At 28.3% G+C, this 21,759-nt stretch overlaps 2 non-coding genes across 2 annotated transcripts; both read right to left on the bottom strand.

The window, feature by feature from the left end:
* Positions 1–92: 92 nt before the first annotated feature.
* LOC124816172 (U6 spliceosomal RNA) lies at positions 93–199 on the bottom strand. The gene has a single exon (XR_010643408.1). It is a non-coding gene; the product is annotated as a U6 spliceosomal RNA (small nuclear RNA).
* Positions 200–14,916: 14,717 nt separating this feature from the next.
* LOC136090409 (U6 spliceosomal RNA) lies at positions 14,917–15,026 on the bottom strand. The gene has a single exon (XR_010643409.1). It is a non-coding gene; the product is annotated as a U6 spliceosomal RNA (small nuclear RNA).
* Between the last annotated feature and the right edge of the window lie 6,733 nt (positions 15,027–21,759).

Here is a 21,759-nt window from a genome sequence, read left to right as displayed (position 1 = left end):
GAAAACTGTAAAAAACTGCGTGACGTTATTTATGGACGACCCCTAATTTTATTTACAAAAATATATACATAATGTTGAAAAAGTGTAAGAGGCAAAATTTGGAACGCTTCACGAATTTGCGTGTCATCCTTGCGCAGGGGCCATGCTAATCTTCTCTGTATCGTTCCAATTTTAATATATGTGTTGCCGAAGCAAACACGTTACAAATGGAAAACACTTTAAGACCATACAATGCAATTTTATGTACATTTCCTACTTGTGGTGCAATAAAAAATATTGTATTAATAATTTTAAATAACATTTATCATTCAGAATTATTATCGATGAAAAAAATACGAACTTAAAAAAAATCTTTTTATGTTTGAAAATGTTTTCTTCAAATTTAAAATATTTTAAACTTTAAATAAAACTCCGTTACATTTGACATAAAACTTGAATTAATTTTATAAACACTTTTATATTATTAAAATAAACTTTGAAAGGTAAATCGAAAAGGAAAAAAAAGATATTAAAAAGCGAAAAAGTTTGCATGAAACGTGTGCATTTTGTTATTCATAGTTTATTTTTCATAAAACCGTTTTCAAAACCATTTTCTCAAAACTCTCAAAACCATTTTCAAAAGTCATTTTCAAAGTCTCAAAACCATTTTCAAAAATAATTCGAAACTTTGTAGTTTTGTGTTTAAAAAACGTATTTTGATTTTTTCTGATTACTCACACTTGTTAAAATGTTACAACCCTAGTTATGATGTATATATAAATTAAAATAATAAGAGGGCCGGTTTAAAGAATTAGGCAGCCGCCTAGGGCAGCACTACATAAAAGCAGCTATACAAAAAACAAAATATATTAAAACATTGTCAAAATCTATTTCAAATGTCTTTCGAATAAAGTCTAGGAGATTTGAAAAAGTACTCTTTTTAACCGTGTTAAATAAAACAAAAGTATCAACTTTGATACTTTATTTTCTTCTTTTTATACTTTTAATGCAGAGTTTTGTTGTAATTTGTACAATGCAAAGTTTTTATTACTCATTTAGGGGCCATCTATATATTTCGTACTCAAAACTCTCCCGATTTGCCCCCCCCCTTCCTGTTGCATCTCGTACGTTTTTATAACCCCTCCCCCCCCCCCTTAAGTTTCATATGCTCGGTGGTCTAACCTCCAATCCCTTTCACGAATGCAATAGTGATCACTTTTTTTTGCGCTGTTCAACCTTTATAACTTTAACAAGCTATGACCGTGAGCGGCGTTCACCTTTTATAAATGAACAAAAACTGCCACTACAATTTTTTGCGTTTGCGTACATACATTTGTGTGACCTCCCCCCCCCCCTCCCTTTACGATACGCACTCACGGAAATTAATGAACTTGGGACGCCTCCTTCTCCCTCGGTGCGTGGGTATAATATATGGATGGTCCCTTCCCTAAAATACATTTTATTATTTAATACATTTAACCAACTTTATTGTGAAAGTTGTTGTTACTGACGTTTTAATTAAAATTAGTAAGAAAATAATTTTAATTAGATATTCTAAGATAGCAACAACGAAGAATTATAATAATAAATTGATTGACTTATATAACGTTTTTTGATTTTTTTGTGTTTTCTTTGTTGTTATTTGATTTATATTGATAGAGTGTAATTATCTATATTTATAGAGCTTTAAAAGTTTAAAAATGTAAATTTTATAAAGAAGTTAAAATGATATATTAATTTAAAGACCTTTGAGGTACACGAGGTGATCATTTTTATAATTTTTAGCCATTTCCTTTATCATTTCGATCCAAGATGGCAGAGAGAAAAAGATTGTCTTGTGCACAATATCGTAAACGACGGTCTGCAAATGAAGATTACGTAACAAAACAGGCTGGTTCGTCGCTTTTCTTTTCTTTCTTTTTTTTTTAATATTATTTATTTCGCCGTTAAAGAACGTTTACAATATATATACATATATCGAACACACACACACATACATACACACACACACACACACACACACATATATATATATACATATATATATATATATATATATATATATATATATATATATATATATATATATATATATATATATATATATATATATATAAATTTAAACAACTTTAAAAAGTATTCTACACAATAGAGTGCTTAATGTTCTTAAAAGAACAGAGCAATTATATATTAGTAGAAAATCACTTAACAAAAATTTTTTCCATTTAACATTTCATATATAAATATAAATATATATATATATATATATATATATATATATATATATATATATATATATATATATATATATATATATATATATATATATATATATATCAGTGGCGTAACTAGGGGGAGCACAACCCCGCAAGGCGGGAGGGCCCCGGAGCTTAGAGGGCCCCGCGGAGATTTTTCACGTATTCTTAAATGAAAAACAGATTATTTTTCTATAATAGGAACTCTATTTTAGAATTTAATTTCAATAGAAATTCTATTTTAGAATTTAATTTCAATAGAAATTCTATTTTAGAATTGAATTTCAATAGAAATTCTATTAAAGATTTAGTTTTAACAGAAGCACTATTAGAGAATTAAATTTCAATAGAGATTCTGTTACATAATTTAATTTCAATAGCAAATCCATTATAGTATTTCTATTGAATATTAGTGAACATTAGTGAATATTAACGTTGTCTATTATAAAAATACCGCTGATATAATTTAGTACTTTCGTATTTGTCGATAAAGTTAGGTGATTTTGAAGTGGAAAATTAAGTATAAATTATTAAATATTATTATATTTAGAAGGTAAGTGCTTTTCTTTTTATATGCATTCATGCAAAGCAGTAAAAATCATAGAATTATAATTTTCATTACACTAAGTTAAGTTATCAAAATGTCTAGCTAATAGGTAATAAACTAGTTATATTTATAATATTGGTAATTTTTTTTAACTGCTTGTTAAAAAAAAACTTGCAATTTTATTCTAGCGATTTAAAATTTGATTTAAAATTACATTTTAAAAATTAAAATTTTTAAATTAAAAAATGTATATAAACGCAATACAGGTAGAACAATGTTTTTGTGTTGAGTACGCACTAGGTTTTGTTATAGTACGAGGATAGTACGAATTAACAAAAAAACACAAATTATGTGTACATATCTGATATAAAATTAAAAGGGCGGAGTCAAAATACAAATTAAAGAATAAATACAAATTAAGTCTATTATTTATTCAAAAATATTTAGCTATATATATTTATATCTATAGGGTTAAAACATAGATATAATTGTTCTAATAAAATATTTTTCTTACAATAGCATGGACTCAAAAAGAACTTTTATGAGTAGAGCCAGAAAAAGGAAATTAAAAAAGGAGACTGTTGATAGATTACGAAAAAACAATAAAAAGATATCCTTATTTTTTTCATCAGTAGAACAGAAACCTAGTGAAGTAGTTGTAGATAAAAAATATCATGATATGTCGAATACTCAATATCAAATATGTCGTTACTAGTACTTCTCAAGCAACCCAGCAAGAAAAAATCTTATCTGTTTCAATTAACTTAGAACACAATGAAATTTCGAAAGATCCTAATGAATCTCGTTAAAAAAGTAATGCAGATATTTTTGCAAATCCTAACAATCTTACTACTGCAATGCAAGTTGAAGAAACAGATCCAGAACCGAATATATTTAAGTAATTAAATACATTAACAACAGATATGGGATATTTTAAAGGAAAATTTCTTGATGACAAAAAGATTTATTATTTCCTCTGAAAGATGTAAACAACAAGGACCATTTAAAAAAGATCCTTCATAAAATTGTAGACATTTTCTCACAATATATTATTATTGTGCATATAAATTTAGTGAAACACAGCGATTTTGGCTCACTATAAAAAATCTTAATCCAGCTTTCCAAAATGAAGTGATTCAATATTTAAGCCAAAATTTATAAAAAACATTATTTATTGGAAATAAATGAATCTGCCTTTTTTCAATTATAGTCGACACAACTTAAGACGTATCTAGAAAAGAACAACTAAGTTTAATTTTTCGATACGTTCACATAATTCGCAAACAGGACACTCAACCTTGTCAAATAGAGATTAAAGAAACATTTTTGGATTTTATGAAATAAAATATCACTCGGCAGTAATTTTGACCAATCAATTGTTATTATTGCTCAAAAATAAAGGAATAAATTTAAAAAAGTGCCGTGGTCAAGGATATGACGGAGCTAATGTGATGATCGGCATTTATTCAGAAAAAAATAAATAATATCAGCCATCTGGGATTTGCGGGGAGCCGGAACACATTAAAAAAATTAAACATTAAAAAAATTAAACATTAAAAAATTAAACATTAAAAAAATTAAACCCAACAAGGTGGTCTTTAAGAATTAATTCTTTATTAGCTATAAAGTTACGATTTTTAGATATAGTTAAAACTTTAACTGAAATTTTTTTTAAATATTCTAAAGCTCTAAAATTAAGGGACAAAATATCAAACTTTAAATTTGTTTTTTATTTGCGTCATTATGTATCACATATTAACGAACATATTAACTGCGTTAAGAAAGTATAGCTATTATGAAAATAAAAATTCTGCCATAGAAATAAGTGAGGTAAAGTTAGTTTTTGCTATTAAGTATGCATCTCTTAAACATAATTTCAATGTTCGTTCTTTTTTATAATTATTTTGAGAAAAGATTCTTGATTATTTCTCAAACTTATAAAATAAATATTTTTTATATACTTAATCGTGTTATATTAACTCAATATAACAATCAAATATTGGATATTTCATTTGTAAATATATATTGAAAAAATTTAAAGTGAGAGGCCCCCTTTACTTTTTTGGCGGGGGGGCCCCAAATTTATAGTTACGCCACTGATATATATATATATATATATATATATATATATATATATATATATATATATATATATATATATATATATATATATATGTATATATATATATATATATATATATATATATATATATATATATATATATATATATATATATATATATGTATATATATATATATATATATATATATATATATATATATATATATATATATATATATATATATATATATATATATATATATTATATATATATATATATATATAACTCTACAAAACCGTAACAAATAAATATATATAAAAACATAAGTCAGAATTAAAACAGAAAATAACTAAGAAAATACAAAATAGCAAATAGTTAAGAAGTGTTAAAATGCTTACAAACGCTAAAATGTTTAAGAAACACTTAAACAAAAATTTTTGAATGAAACAAAAAAAAATGTAAAATTTCATAATAACATAATCACTAGATGAATTTTTAACATCATCACTTGAATTTCATTAACATAAATATTGTTATAAACAAATCTGTTTTTATTTGATAAAACTTACTTTAAAAGAAACATTTTAAAGCCGGATAAATTAAAATCCCTGAACTGTAGTAATCGTTTTGATTCATTCTTAAATTGCTCTAATGTAGTCTGTTGATAATATCTGGGAATTTTTTTCACAGATTAGGTCCGCGGTATTTAATTGAATAGAAGGTTAATTTTAAATTATATTTGAGAAGGAAAAAGTTGTTATCTGAAAACTTTGTAGAATACTTATGATTAATTTTATTAAAACAAGTTTGAAAGATTTTTGGGTACAATCCCATTTTTGCTTTGAACATAAACAATAAAACTTTGTGTAAATTGAGTTTATACACATTTAAAGCACCGAGCTCACGTAAAGGTGGTTTGCAAGGAGCATTTCTATAGACTCCAAACACTATTCTGCACGCATGTTTTTGTTTGTAGTAGATTTTCTTAACTTTTGTATAGCCAGCACTAGCTCACTCAATACTACATTTAAGAAAGGCCTTAAACATGATTGCAATATTTTTTGAGAGTGTTGTTTAAATACTATTTATATTAGAATACGACAGTAAATTTTCATCCAGTTTTACTCCATAAAAGTTTTGTATGTTTCCCTTTTCATATTAGTATTAGATTTGGTAGTTTAAAAGAAATGTTTTCTGATTTATTTACTTTATGGAAAAGTATATATTTTGTTCAGTGGCGGGTTTAAGGAAGGGGGGGGCATGGGTAGTAGCCCGCTCCTTGAGAGTTTTTTTCAGACATATTCTTTTGTAAATTGACTATTATACAGAATTGGGTTATTATACTAACGAATGAAATTCGTTACAATAATACGTATTATACGTATATGAACTCGATTATTACACTAAAGTACACAAAATTAAAAAAAAGTTACTTATAAATGAAAATATGTAGACTTTTTTTTTTTTTAAAAAAAAAGAACTTTTTAGCCTCCTCCTTGGCCCTTGGCGAGTGACAACCCCCCCCCCCTGATTATGTTTTATCCACATTTAATGAAAGTTTGTTACTTACGAACCATTCCTTAACTTCACATACAGTGTTGGGGGTCTCTAGATTACATTTACAAAACAAAATTAATCCAATATAAAAGTTGTTTTTAAAGGATTTTGCTCACCTCTGGCCCACTGTGGAACGCGACGATATGTCTAGGCAAAACTATGAAAGGATGGTGGGATACTTTACTACCTCTAGACGAGTTTATTTTTAACTGTGTTATCCACAGATTTTATCTGTTTGAACTTTAGATCATCTTTTATTATAATATAAAAAATAGTCACAAATGTAGAGTATTTTTGTTTTACTAATTAATCAATAACAATATTGTTAGTTGAAAATTTATTTACTTTTAAAACGGCCAGGTTTTTTTTATACCACATAAAAGTTTTCATATTTTTTCAATAAGCATAGCAATAATACTGATGATGAAAAAGATTACATCCCAACAGATAATAAAGATTATCCCAACAGATAACAAAGAAGATGCCATTTTCTCTGATGACAATAATGAATAAATTGTTCATAAAATTTTAAATCTAAGCATTCATGATTTCAAAAAACAGGAGTTTGGGAAGAAATTCCAGTTGTTGGTGCTGCTCAGCCACGTGTACGCAGTATTATTTAACAAACAACTGGTCAACTGGTTTAGGTTTTTGGCCAAAAGGTTGATACTGTCTTTAAACTCTTTATAACACCATATATGGTTACAATTGTTGTCAACTTCACTTATTTTAAAGCTTGAAGAATTAGATTAAAAGATTGGTTTGACACAACAGTTTATATTCTTATGTGTTTATTGAAATTCTTCTATTAGTTGGAGTGTATATTGAAGATAAGAAGATATTAATAAGATTTATAAAATAGCATTCTCATTTATTTCAGCTTCGGTTTTCTTTTTCTCTTTGTTTATTCCCTTGTAACTTTTTGTTTTAACTTTTCAAGAAGAAAGTCTTATGTATATTAGCTACAGTTATATATGCTGTACGTAACTATTTATCGTTTACAAAATCGATTCTCGGGGATTGGCGATAAGACAAATCGTATCTTCTTCTTGCCTCGGCCATCTGTATTTATATTAAAGTATCAATTGTATTTATATATTTATACGGCAAAACATAAAAGCAATGGTTCACCTTATCAATAATGTTAACCTAAGTTTTTGAAAATATATACTTTTGACTAACTACATTGGCATTATAAAAAGATTTTTGGCGATATATAATATATATATATATATATATATATATATATATATATATATATATATATAATATATATATATATATATATATATATATATATATATATATATATATACACGTAGGCGTAGAGTATGGGGTGCAACGGGGGCAGGCTACCTCCTTAAGTCAACTTTGTCTCCCTTGAAAATTCGTTTGCCCCTCTTGAAATTTTATTCAATCTTATAATAAATATCATTTCGATATTTTATTTTTAAACAGAGGAAGAAATAAGAGGAAGAAATCAAGTTTTTTACGTAAAAAGCGAAGAAATAAATAACCCTTTGCTATAAACATACCCAAAATAACCGTTTTTAAGATAAAAACTTGGAAAACTTGACGAACGAGGGAATCTTTTTTTCAGACATAAAATGCGTTTTTTTGATAATATAAAACTTCAGATAGCGCTTGATCTCAAAGATTTTTTTCACGCTGCAAGCTGGTGCTTTAAAGTAATTTTTTTAGCGACGTTTTTGTTTTTGTGTAGATTCTATATTAATTAAATTACATTTTGAGATTCAAATAAAAAGAAAGTATCAATTAAAAATTAAAAATCTTTAAAGAAAGCCAGTTAGACAAGGTACCTTTGTGGACTTGACTTAACGATAATGAAGCTTATTTTACGCATAGTTCAAAGTAAGGTTCACTTGACGTGTGTTCGGTGTGACGGTGAGTTCGATGTGACGGTGAGTTCACTTGACGAAAACTTCATGGAGTGATGAAGACTTCAAACATGTTCACCGCTGACGTTTCGAATTTTAGTATTTTTTTGAAGAATTTAAAAAAAGACTAAAATTCTACGTTAACATTTTTATACAAAATACTATAAAAAGTAACTGACAACAGCTGTTAAAAAAGTGTGTTACTTTTTTAACATCTGTTGTCAATAACTTTTATTCTGAGTAAATTGGCTGCTTTTCACTTTTACTTCTGTAAACATTTTGAGCGATTGATTTTTATTTGCTTGTATACTTGTTCTCGTTTTTATTTTTAATTATAACGGTCGCATTTTAAAAATTAATTACTACTATTATTTTTTATTTATTTTATTATTTTAATTACAGATTATTGTGGATTACTCTTAAAAAATGATTAATTAATTTCCATTCATTAGGAAATAATTAAAGTTAAAAAACTAAAAAAAACAAAATTTTTTTGCAAAACTTATAGCATGGTTTATCATTCCAATTAAGAAGAATGATTCTCATAATGCCAATGTGCCCGTTTCATCTCATGTACAAGTATCATCGTTTTCCGATGATAAGTTAAAGTTACAAACATACAGTTCAGATCTTGTTGATGATAATAATAGGGATCAACAAAAAAGACACAAGCCAACCTCATTCATAAAAGATTTTTAATAACAACCTAAATTAAGAGATTTTTCACTTCAGAATTCTCTACTCATTGTCATCCAAATCTAATTCAGCAGAAGGTTCAAGTGGAAAAAAGTCGGAAAAAAACATTCGTCTATATCTGTCCGTCTGGGAAGACGAGTACAGGTGGATTAAGTATGACGCAGTAAAGAAAAAGTATTTTGTTCTTCGTCCGTTAAAGCTACTGATATGAAGCTCCCGCTACCTACTAAATCAAGAGAAAGAAAATCTGCTCGAGGATTTGTTATTAATGGATTTAATAATTGGAAGAAAGCTCACGAGAAGTTTCGCCATCATGAAGCTAGCCATTTTCACTTAGCCGCTAACGAAATGATTTTGACAAGCACGTCAAATTCTACAGTTTCCTGTAAACTTTCTACTAACATCTATAAGATATGAAAGACGCAAGAAAAACTCTTGACCCTATTTTTTCTAGTCTAATTTTTCTCGGATGTCTAGGCTTGGCCATCAAAGGCAAGAAAAAAGAATCTTCAAATCTATTCTAGCTCTTAGAACTGAGGTCTATGGATGTACCGGTTTTTAAAAAAATAAATGAATCGACCAGAGAAGTACAAGTAGTACTCCAGATGTCACAAATGAAATTATGGTGGATATTTCGTTAGTTATCCAACGTGAATTATAAAACACAATAAGGTGTTAAGATGGCAGCTTAAAGATGGCGATATAATTAACCACGTTGAAAAATTATTTAGTTTTTAAATCCATTCTTATAGTAGTAATGATTGAAAAGTACTTAAAATTGTACTTAAACAGAAAGTGTCTAATATATCTTTGATGGGCGGACATAAGAGTATAACTGCAAAAGTGTAACTTTTCAGGAGAGCAAAAAAACATTATTATGAGCCCAATTATTTTCCTACAGAAGTCATATTTTCAAAGTTGTTTATTTATGTTTTGAGTACTGGTGTAACTATACTGTTAATACAATTGATGCCGGCATACACAAGACACATTTTCTCATATAAATCGTTAAACGGTCAAAAATGCAGTTATACTGTTATGTCCGCCCATTAAAGATATTTATATTGTATTATTGAAATCGCACCTTGTTGATAGCAAATCAAAAAGATTATTATGGTAGTAACAAAATCAGACATCAATAAAATGTTGATAAAAATGTTCAGCGAATACAAAAAAGAAACTGAAATTAGGCTGAAGCAACGAGAAAAAACCTTCGTCGAGATTTTAAGCTCGAATTTAAAAATAATAAATGATCGGTTAAGCTAAATTGAAAACAAATCAGGGGAAAGTATAAACAAAATAAACAATTTAGAAAAATAACTTGATGAACTAAAAGATAAAAAGTCTAAACTTTCACGAACATTTAATTGACAAAAAAATTTATCGGTATGTAATAACTTAGAGAGCGAAAGCCCTATAAAAAATATTAGCGAGAAAAATAGGATATTAGAAGATCAATCATAATGAAATAACCTTAGAATAGAAGGTATTACCGAAAGTATAAACAAAACCTGGGATGAGACCGAAGATAAAGTTATAAAACTATTCTCTAATACTTCAATGATTTTTTTTTTTTTTTTTTAGGTGCCCCAAGAAGTCCTAACGGTCTTGTCACAGAACACCGCGGAAGTGCATTTAACCAGGAAGTTCACGCCTCCTTCCTTACCGTGACGCGAAAATATGTCTAGAGATCGTTTCGAACCTCGATCTCCTGCTTATAAAGCAAGCGTTCTAACCACTGCGCCACGGCCGCACAATGATACAGCAAATGAAGTTGAAATTGATAGAGCTTACCGCACAGGTTACAGAAAAAAAGGATGACCGATAACTATAATAATGAAACTTCTAAGATATAAAGATAAAGTTAAATTCTAAAAGAAGCTCATCGTCTAAAGGGACTAAATATCTACATTAATGAAGATTATTCTCGAGAGAAAGCAATTATAAGGAAGAGATTGTTTATTTAGGCAAAACAAAGAAGAGAACAGGGAGAAAATATCGGAATAAGGTACCATAAAATTATTAAACTAAAAAACGTATTTACCAAGAAAGATATAATGAAGTAAAAATATTTGTTATAGAAATTAATAGACATTCTATAGAAATTAATAGACATTCTATAAAAACTCTATAGAATTCTATAGAATTTCTATAGTAAAAATCTATCACGAAGAAAGAAACGTTGCAATGTATTTTATAAAAAGAAAGCAGTTTAAATTACTTTCTGAAAAGGATAACAATCCTTAATCCAATAGCCTGCGAGGGGCTAAAACTAAATCCAGATTGAAACAGATATTAAAACAGATAAATCAAGTTTTTCCTACGATAATGAGAATTGTGATATTATTATGAAATTTAAACTTTTAAAGTTATTTTTTAATGACAATTTATGTTTTCCTGTATGTTCAAATATTGTTACTTAAGTCGACCAGCTTTCATCTAGAAAAGTAAATGTGCATAAGTTACGCTTTACATGTCAAGCATAAAAATATATAAAAGAACTTATACATTCAATGAATGTTTGATATCAATAAAGTTAAAGGTCAAACAAAATTGAAATTATGAAATGGCCATACGTAGCAATAAAAATGCAATCAACAATATGAAAAATGCAATCAACAATATGAATATGCAAAAACAATATGAAGAAGTCGATTTTGGCAATATTATGTCATTTCACTGGGTTTGACGATTATAAGTACCGTTACTAGTTTTGTTCAACAGGTAATACAAGTTGGTGCAAATACAAGAGATTAGAAACTAGTGTGCCATACAGACCAAATATAATTTCCCCATGTGGATCCATTAGATACTTTGCCTCGTCTTTATAGAATTGTCTACTGATGAATTGTTAAAAGAATGTTTACACTGTTAAACTTAATATTCAAATGAGGCGCTCAATAATATAATTTGGAACAAATGTCCAAAACATATTTTTGTTAGTAGAACCATATTAGAACTTGGTGTTTATTCAACAATTCTGGAGTTTAATGAAGGGTAATTTGGAATAATAAGTCAGTCTTTAACCAATACGGAATTTTATGTTATCAGTCTTTAAACTTTCACGTCGCAGCGATAGTTATAGATTTTCTGTAGAAGCTTTTTAACAATAGTTTATTTTTAAAAATGACACTAATTTTTTCGTCTTTTTTCTTTACTTTAAACATCATAACTTGGCCAAAAATTTATCAATTTGCTTGAAATTTTCAGAAAATGTTTCTAATAATATTATCTAAAGGTAAAGCAGTTTTTTTTTTTGAATTTATATACGAAAATGTTAAAAAAAAAAAAATTGAAAAAAAAACAATCTTTTAACAAAATGTTCACAAAAATGAAACAAAAATGAGTTTTAGCTATTTTAATTTTTTTTTTTCGCATATTCTCTAGTACAGTATGTATAGAGAACATTTGTTAAATTTCATTCAAAATGAATTAGTTTTTCTTGAGATATTAGGTTTGAGGTTTGCCATGATTTTTCATCAAAATGTACTTATTTTTGCTGATTATGCATAACAAATTTGATAAAATTTTTAAATTTCTTTTAATTTTTAATTAAATTTTTTTTAATAGTTGATGTAAATTATAGTTTGTTTACAAATAAAATTAATTGTTATTTTTTTCAAAAACAAAAAACTTTTGGTGATGAACCACCTTAACTTATTGCCCCCCTTGAAAATTTGAGTACTTTCGGTGTAGTTAAGGCAATTTTAATATATTATAGCGTCTGTATAATATTTTGTTGACTACGACATATTTCCGTTAAATGATCAGGTCTGTGAATTATGAAAAGAAGAATAACCACAATCGCTCGTCGAAATTTTATTAAGATTTTAAATAAATATGTTTTTTAGGTGAAATGAACATTATAGTTTAACAATATGATATATTCTGATCGTTTATTGGCAATTTTTCTTAATTATATACTCTTTCTCGGTCGGGATTCTAGTATTTTTTATGAAAATTGATAGAAATATTGTGTTTTGACAGCTATATTTAGTTAATATACGTCAGAACCAATTAGAACTAGGATCAATAGTAAATTAAGGAACTTTTTCAAAAGATTCTTACTAAATTCATGTTAACCCCGATATATATATATATATATATATATATATATATATGTATATATATATAAATATATATATATATATATATATAAATATGTATATATATATATGTATATATATATATATATATATATATATATATATATATATATATATATATATATATATATATATATATATATATATATATATATATCGAATTGATGCGTTACGACCGTCACAAAAAAAATGCGAAAAAATAAGTTTTTCAAGGTTTTGTATTTAACTTTATAAAACTTAAAATTTAGTAAAAGTAAAGATACTGATATAAATTTTATCATAGTTTCAATTTTTTTCAAAAAAAGTGTTTTAGATCACCTTATCAAGATATTACAATTACGTTTATAGATAAGTTAGTATACAAAAAAATTTTTTTGCATGCTAACTTATCTATAAAAAAACAAAAACAAAAAAAACCCTCGTTAACCGATATTTGCCGATTGCCAACTATAGAACCAGTTTTGCCAACTCCAGTGTCCGATTGCCGACTAATAAACTTCGTAGGGGGGCTAGATACCCCTACGCCCTTCCCAACCCCCCCCCCCCCACCTCGGGACGGCCTTCTAAATCAGATGTTGAAAGATCGAAAGCTTTTAGAGCAGGAAACAGAAAAGTATCGATGGAAAAAGAAAGAAAGAGAAGTTATCAAAGGAGGCAGTTATTAACATAAAGTAAAGAAAACGAGGCAGTTATCAACACAAAGTAAAGAAAACGAGCAAAAAAAATCAAGCGACTCATTAATTAATTCTAATAAAAGAAATCAAGAAAAATTGATTCTAAATTTTTTTTTATCTAACCTATGTTCAGAACAGGGAGTATTAAGGGCATTAACTATTAAAAGTTTTGTAAAGTAATAAAGTATAAATAAATACAGCAGCCAGCCTTTGGTTGCCTATTCCAGTATCAAAACGAAGAGCCTTTGGTTGCCTAACCCACTATCGAAAAACTATAATTGAGAGCTTTGATAATGTTATAAACGAGCATTTTTTAAACATAATTTATACAAGTTTTTTAATCGTTTTTTTTTTTTTTTAGTCCAATAATTGTGTTTTTTTTGTTGGTGTTTTATAGTAATAGTTTTTTTATTACGACCGTCATTAAAAAAAAAACAACCACAACGTAAAAACACTCATAAAACTTCAAGTAAAAACTATGAAACTCGCATATAATAATATCAATATGTGCAAATACACACAAACCTTTTTTTTTTTACCATGCCGTTCGCTGCATCAAGTCCGACAAAGTTGCTTTGTTTAGAAGTGGTAAAAAGTAAACGATGCGACCTTCAAGCTACAAGTGTTAATTTTTGAAGTATGCTTAGGTCTTTATTGCTTTAACTTTTACATAATAAATTATATGAATGTATATCACATTTCTGGAAAGTTTTAAGTCATTTTCATTTTTGGTTCATTTTTAATAGCTTAAACTTTAAGCTATTAAAAATAAACCAAAAATGAAAATGACTTAAAACTTTTCAGAAATGTGATATGTATTCATATAATATAGCAAGAGTGATGCTTATAACATAATAGCAAGATAATATAGCGAGAGTGATGGTCGTAACATTTAACGCTCTTTAAGTTAAAGAGCGTCAAATGTTACGATCATCACTCTTGCGGAATTGCCCATATATGTATGGTTTTTTTTGTTATAACAAAATAAAACTGATTAAACAAAATAAATGTGATTATTTATCAATATAAGTCAATTATTGATATTTATTTTATATAAGTAATAATATTTTATATAATTATATATGAATAAAAGTCAATAATTTAAACATCTTTTTATTTTAAGCGTTCCAAAATTTTTTGCAAAGTTTCTAAACTTCTTTGCAAAAATTTGCATGTTATCCTTGCACCGGGGTCATGCTAATCTTCTCTGCATCGTTTCATTTTTAATATATGGGGTATTGTGGTTTATCCTCTTCTCGTTAATTGCCATATAGACGCCACATACCCGGGCAAGCGAAGACAAGTTCAGCTTGTGAAAGAGCATCATCACTCGACTTCTTCTGACTTTCTCAAGTGAAAGTCAGAAGAAGTCGAGTTAGAGAGATAGCATAGAGAAAGCGGACAGATATTGCACGAGATGTTAGAAAGTGCAATTCATACACTACACATAATTGGTTTAAGCAATTTAATGTGCATTAATGTTCAACTTTAATCTATGGGTAATTGTTATTTATCTTCCTCCGGCTAATTGCCATATAGGGGCCTCAATTTTAATATATGTGTTGCCGAAGCAACACGTTACAAAATAGATTAGGTTAAAAGCAAAGTTAAAAACTTTATCAATAATATACGCTTGTGGCGCAATTCAAGACATCACAAATAGATTGCCAGAAGGATTCAATATCTTGGTTTTGTTTGGCCAATTTACATTTAGTAAGTCATTTTGAATCAAATTATAATCGGCATTAAAGAAGTTACGTATACTTGATTTTTTACGACTTTTGGAATTCATCAAGATACAATTAAATTGGATAGTGCAGCGGTCACAAGTGCTGGTAAATGGGGCGCTAGTATCCACATTTTGAACCGTTTAAATATTGTTTGTTAAAATGAGGTCTAGCAGATTGTTAAGTTTAGTGGGGTCAGCTACAAGTTAGGGGAGAGCATTTTTACATAACAAGTTTCAACAAAAAAATCATGACACGCATCACCAAAATTAATAGGAATCGACCAGTTTATGCGTGGTAAGTTAAAATCACCTGTTATTTCACAAATAGATTCACACATTGACAGAAGTATGCAAAGAGACCTGCACATGGATTTGGTTTTAGAAATATTTGATGCTGCACAAGGAGGGTGGTAAACACACATATATCTTGTCTTACCAAGGTTTGGTGAAGCATTAACGTCGACGCAGGTAATTTCAGTATTATGAAGGTTGTTGGGAATTTCATCCCGAATCTGAACCGAATGGATATCACTGCGTACTAATATAAGTGAGCCATCACCTTTGCCTTCACGGTCATGTCGGAACAGGTTAAAACTGTTGCCGTTTAACAGTAATGTGTCAGGATTGGTATTGTTGAGCCAAGTCTCTGTAATAAGGACGATGTCAAGGTTTCCATATTGGAGTAGGTTGTGTAGATTTACTAATTTGTTGTTTAATGATCTTGCATTAAAATAAGCACATTTTAGGATTCTGGTAACAGGTTTTAAGGTGCGAGGTAAAAGTATGGTTTGGCGTCAATTTTGGGCGGGGCTTTTTTTTGCTTTTTAAAATTGTCTGGTGCTTTTTTAGCAGATTCAAAAACATATCTTTTTTGGGAGGTTGACTCGGTGACATTGATGCAGCAGATTTGACCAGTTCTGCGGTGTATAACATTTTGAAATGGTTAGTCAAGGAGTCTGGTTTCCTTTAATTCTTCATTTAGCGCTTTCATCCTATTATGCAGTTCAGCAAATTCGGTTTGCTGAGCTGGCGTTCTGTCTTCGCGTACAAAAAGGTCTTCAAATGAAATAGCTTTCTGACGACTGCATAACCGGAGCACCTGATTTTTTTCATTTTCGTTTTCGAGCGGTACTTTTATTAAGTTCAGTTCGTTTTTGTTGATTTTATTGGTTGTATGCAAGCGACAAACGGTTTTGATCTGGTTTACTACCCCACATGCGTTAAAAAAATCTGTGACGATAGCTTCGTCGTCTTTTGTGTCAAATTTTTTTAGGGCTTCAACGATTATATTAGATGCGCGATATATTCTATCTTTAGAATCTGCAGCAACCATATTTATTACTCTGTGAGATTCTATAGAAGATTTTTTTAAAACTGTGGCGTAAGATTTCAAAGGAACATTGCAGGTTATAATCTTAGCCTTCGAGTCGATTTTTCAAATCTAGGTTGAGTTTTGCGATAATAGCATCCTTTGCTGCAAGGTTGGTTTCAAGGATTTGAAATCGTATTTGAAGTCGTTTAATTTCGTTTCTAATGCAAGAAGCCTGTTTTCTAAAGCCTTGCGTTCTTTTGCAGTAACCATTTATATTTTTTGATTGACACAAAATGTGAAATATTAAAAATGTTGTGTTTTTTGTCTTATTGACACTATTTTATTATTATTGATGCAATTGATTACGTGAGGTCCGTACTTCTATAGCAGCAATAGTAATGATGTAATTAACTTTTACAATTTCTATTTAAATGACGTCAAAGTCGGATGTAATGGTTCGTTGCATACACAAATTTATTACTAAGTGTAGATATTTACAAAAAGATAAATTTTTTTTTAATTTTTTTGTAGATAGATAATTTTATACAGAAGAATAATTACTAACCAAAAACAAATACAAAAGAGTCCAATACCAACTTTCGTGAATTTTTATGTATAAAATTTATTCTTGCTGACAAAAATTTTATTCAATCAAGCAATTAAAAGATACTATATGAAAGCATAAATAAGAACGTCTTCACTCACGGAAGTCAAAACAAACAAAAACTTATGATATACATATCATCACTTCAAAGGATTTCGATGGGATTTTTCATCAACATTTGGGTCTCAAATTTTCAGAGTGTGCAGGGGGGATTACTAAGTAACAGGTAACCGTCATTTGATAAGTTTAAAGTTGATTTCATTCATTTTTAAAGTCTAAAATTATTAGTTGTAATGTTTTATAACAATATTACGATTTAATAGTAATTTGGTATGCGAAAGAAGATCTTTATGTTCTTGTTGCTAAAAATTTCAGTTGTTACAATTTTTTTATCACCATCAGAGTTTCTGAAAAAATTTAACAAAACATTCGGAAAGTTATTTGATTTTTGATTCAGATAATCACTTACTATTCCTCAATGATTATTATCGTTGCTGGATAACTCAGTTGGTTAGAGAGTCAAACAAAATGTTAAAACCCAGATCGTTGAGCTAACACACTGCTTGTAAGCATTTCGATACGCAAAAATATTGAATATTGCATTAGTTATGTGGTTATGTGGTCAATCAACAATGTGCATTTACGGCACCCGAAGAATTGGGGATGCTGATATTTCTAAATCGTATTTAGGATTTGTGTAACCTGTACACTTAATGTAAAATATAATTTAGATATATACGAAAAAGAACAACTCTAATAAATGACATCATAAAATGAAAATTTATTATTGACTGTTTGTAATAAAAACTATTTTTCAAATAATTCTTTTTTTAACGGGTACCCGCCCGTTTGTTTGAAGAATACCTGGGCAGGCATTTTGACGGCCTTACACCTAATGTAAAACAGTCATCATTTAAAGCATTGGTTACATGAGTTACTAACTCGGTCAAAGCGTACTCAGTTGAATAATTTTTTTAAGCTAAATTGCTTGTTGTACGACATTTACATGTTATTTACTGTCAAGTAGCTGTCAAGTCTATTATACATTATCGTTCGAGTAACTAAGAAAAGCATGGTATTAGTGATATTTGTCTGTAATTTGAACAATCCGTGTAATTTAAAAAAATTGATTAAACTGTCATTTCTCTACAGCCGTAAGCAGTGGTTAGAGTTCTGGCTCAAAACCAAGAGGTCCGAATTTCAACGCTGGCTCCAGCCCAATAAGCGACTTTAGTAAGAAAAGTAGCGTGAACCGAGGGAGTTAAAATGTTGATGGTGTTATTTTTTTGGAAACAAATCTGTTTTATGTCACTAGTAACATAAGCTAAGAAACAGTTGGAATATCATAAAGGCCTTATATTTTTTTTACGGGGATGGGAAAGAGAAGGAAAAAATAATCACGTGAGAATGCGTAGCATAAATTTTAGTTTGTCCGAAGCAAAACTGACCTTAAGCGCATGCCGAAAGTGCTTGGCCGGTTTACAAAAAACTTTAAATATTTATTTTAATTGATAACATTTAAAAATTTAAATTGATAATATTTGTTTCTAATAACCGAGCTAATCAATTTATACAAAATACAAAGAGCTAATTAATTTGAACAATTATATCCATTGACGATACAAAAAACAAAAATAAAAAACCATTTAATAGCATAGGTTTTGCCGACGTCACAAAATGCATTTTTTTGCATGATTATTTGGGTTTTTTAATTGTTTGTCCGCATATTGATCCCGTAATCACTTGCGCTTCATAAAGTGTTTATATTTATAGATTATTTGGTCCTAAAAAGACGTCTTTTGAACGTTCAAAAGAGTTCAGAACTTTTGAACGTTCAAAAGAGTTCAGAACGTTATTTGAATGATAATATGTCTTTTTAGAACCAAATGCCGGTTGGGAATACGTGAATCACACAAAGCAAGTCATTTAAATTAAAACTTTAATTAAACAGACCTAATGCATTTGAAGTTTAGAAATTATTGCGTCAATGTAAATTAAATTTTCGTGGCTCTGCTCCTGGCTTGTGAACTATTATTGTGTTAGCGGCTGCAAAAGCTGTTCTTATGCTTTGGATAGGTATCTAGGTGTAACAGTGTGTGAGTTAGAGTGTGTTAGACATGTAGATTATATATAATTATATATATTTTTATAATTTCATATATTTTTTTGTTATCTAGACTTTGAATTTATAAGTCAACGGATTTTACATGTTGTTAAGGATTTTATTATGTTATACGAACACAAAATATAAAAAAGAAAAAAATTAGAAACTTTGAAAATACCCGTTAAAATTAATTAATGTTAAAATTTGTTAATGTTCAAGTTTTTTTATTAGTATATTATGATTAACGGTGTCGAAAGCTTTTAACAGATCAATGCAAACTCCTAAGGTAAAGTAGTTACGACTGAATGCACTTGATATTTGATTTACTAGTTCAATCACTGCATGCTCCGTTGAATTTTTTTTTTGAAACCATTGTTTTGAATTGTTTTGAATACAGCATGTCGTTTTCTGATAAGTGATTAAAAAGCCTATCGTACATTATTCCCTCAAGTGATTTTGAAAAACAAGGTAAAATAGATATAGGCCTTTGATTAGAGATATTTGAGTCATCTCCGGACTTAAATATCGGCGTGATTCGTGCAATTTTTAGCTTTTCAAGGACGATACCTGTTTTAAATGAAAGATTAAAAATGTGAAATAACGAGGGTTCTATTATATTATATACTGATTTTACAACATTAACGTTAATTTTATTAAATCCAGCACTTTTGTTAGTTTTAAGTTAAAAAAAAGGCGGTTTGCAATTCAATTAGTTTTAAATTAGATTTATTCATAACTTTATCGTAATTTTTTAAATAAGATTCAAATGGTGTTGAATTCATAGGAATTTTTGATGCCAAATTCGGACCAGTATTAGTAAAGAAGCTGTTTAGTTTTTCAGCAATAATTGATTTATCATAAACTGTGTTTTTATTAATTATTTTTTTGGCACAATGTTTCTCGCATAATTATTTTTTCCTATTATTGTATATATATATATATATACTATATATAATAATATATAATATATATGTATATATATATATATATATATATATATATATATATATATATATATATATATATATATATATATATATATGGCAAATTTTAAAGTTTGTGGAAAAACTTATTCAAGAAAAGGATTGCATTACTGAAGCAGCGCATGACATCACTAAAGATTTTGAAAGAATTAAACTTCTTTTAAAGTGCCACCCATCGACACACGGGAGATGTAATTCATGAAAAATTTAATGAGATGCTACTAGAATGGCATATAACCCCCCAAAAAATTCACTGTTTTATTTGTGACTATGGATCCCATATGATACGTGCTGATTTCTGATTCTTGATGCCAATTGTGACGTACATCAATTACAACTTTGTGTAAGAACTATGTTAGATTCTATTGAAGAAATCAAAAAAAAAATTATCGAAGTACGAAAATATTTCTACGAACTCCGAAAAATTCAAAAGGAGCAACTCATCTAAAAAGCATTAAGGGTGGTGCAAGAGTGTAATACGCGTTAAGAAATTTACATTTGTTCATAATACTTTTTTATTTTTTCAAAACTTACGACTTTGGATATTGTTTTACTTTCATTTACAGGTAAAACAGCACTTTCTACATGCTGGAAAAAATGATTCAAATAAAAGATTCGTTGCGTCTGTATCCTTGTAAACACAAATATTTCCTGAAGAATGGCTGCATAATAATAAATTTGTGTCTATTCTTTAACCTTTTGAATAGGTTATCAGAAATATGAGTGAGAGTACTACCAGCATTTCATCAGTAATTCCACTAATAAGCAATCTAAAACACCATTACAACTGGAAGAAAGTAAACCAGACACAAATGAAATATTTAAAATTGCATTAAAATATACCATTGAACAACTAAATTCAAGATTTGCGGACCTTTATTTTAACAATTATTTTTTAATTGCTAGATATTTAGATCCTCGTTGCAAAACAAAATTTTTTGACGAAGCAAATATAAAACATGTTGAATCTGAATTAGTAAGTTTACTTGGCAGAATAATACAAATAACTCTGTAAATCATGTAGAAGGTAAAAATGCTGAGGCTCCGGCTAAAAAATGGACAAAGCAATCATCCCCATCAGCAAATAAACCGGAAACAAATGTCACATCTATTTTACCAAATATATTGATGAGTATCAATGATGAGAATGTTAACACTGCGACGAACACCTAAGTTTTTTATAAACTTATTGTATGGAAGTCATTTCTTAATTAATGCAACAAAAAAAAAACTAATTCTAATGAGTGAAAAT

The sequence above is a fragment of the Hydra vulgaris genome, chromosome 13 (assembly GCF_038396675.1).
Source record: "Hydra vulgaris chromosome 13, alternate assembly HydraT2T_AEP".
Classification (NCBI taxonomy): Eukaryota; Metazoa; Cnidaria; class Hydrozoa; order Anthoathecata; family Hydridae; genus Hydra; species Hydra vulgaris.
The sequence above is the reverse complement of the archived record's forward strand: the minus strand, read 5'-3'. Positions and strand labels throughout refer to the sequence as shown.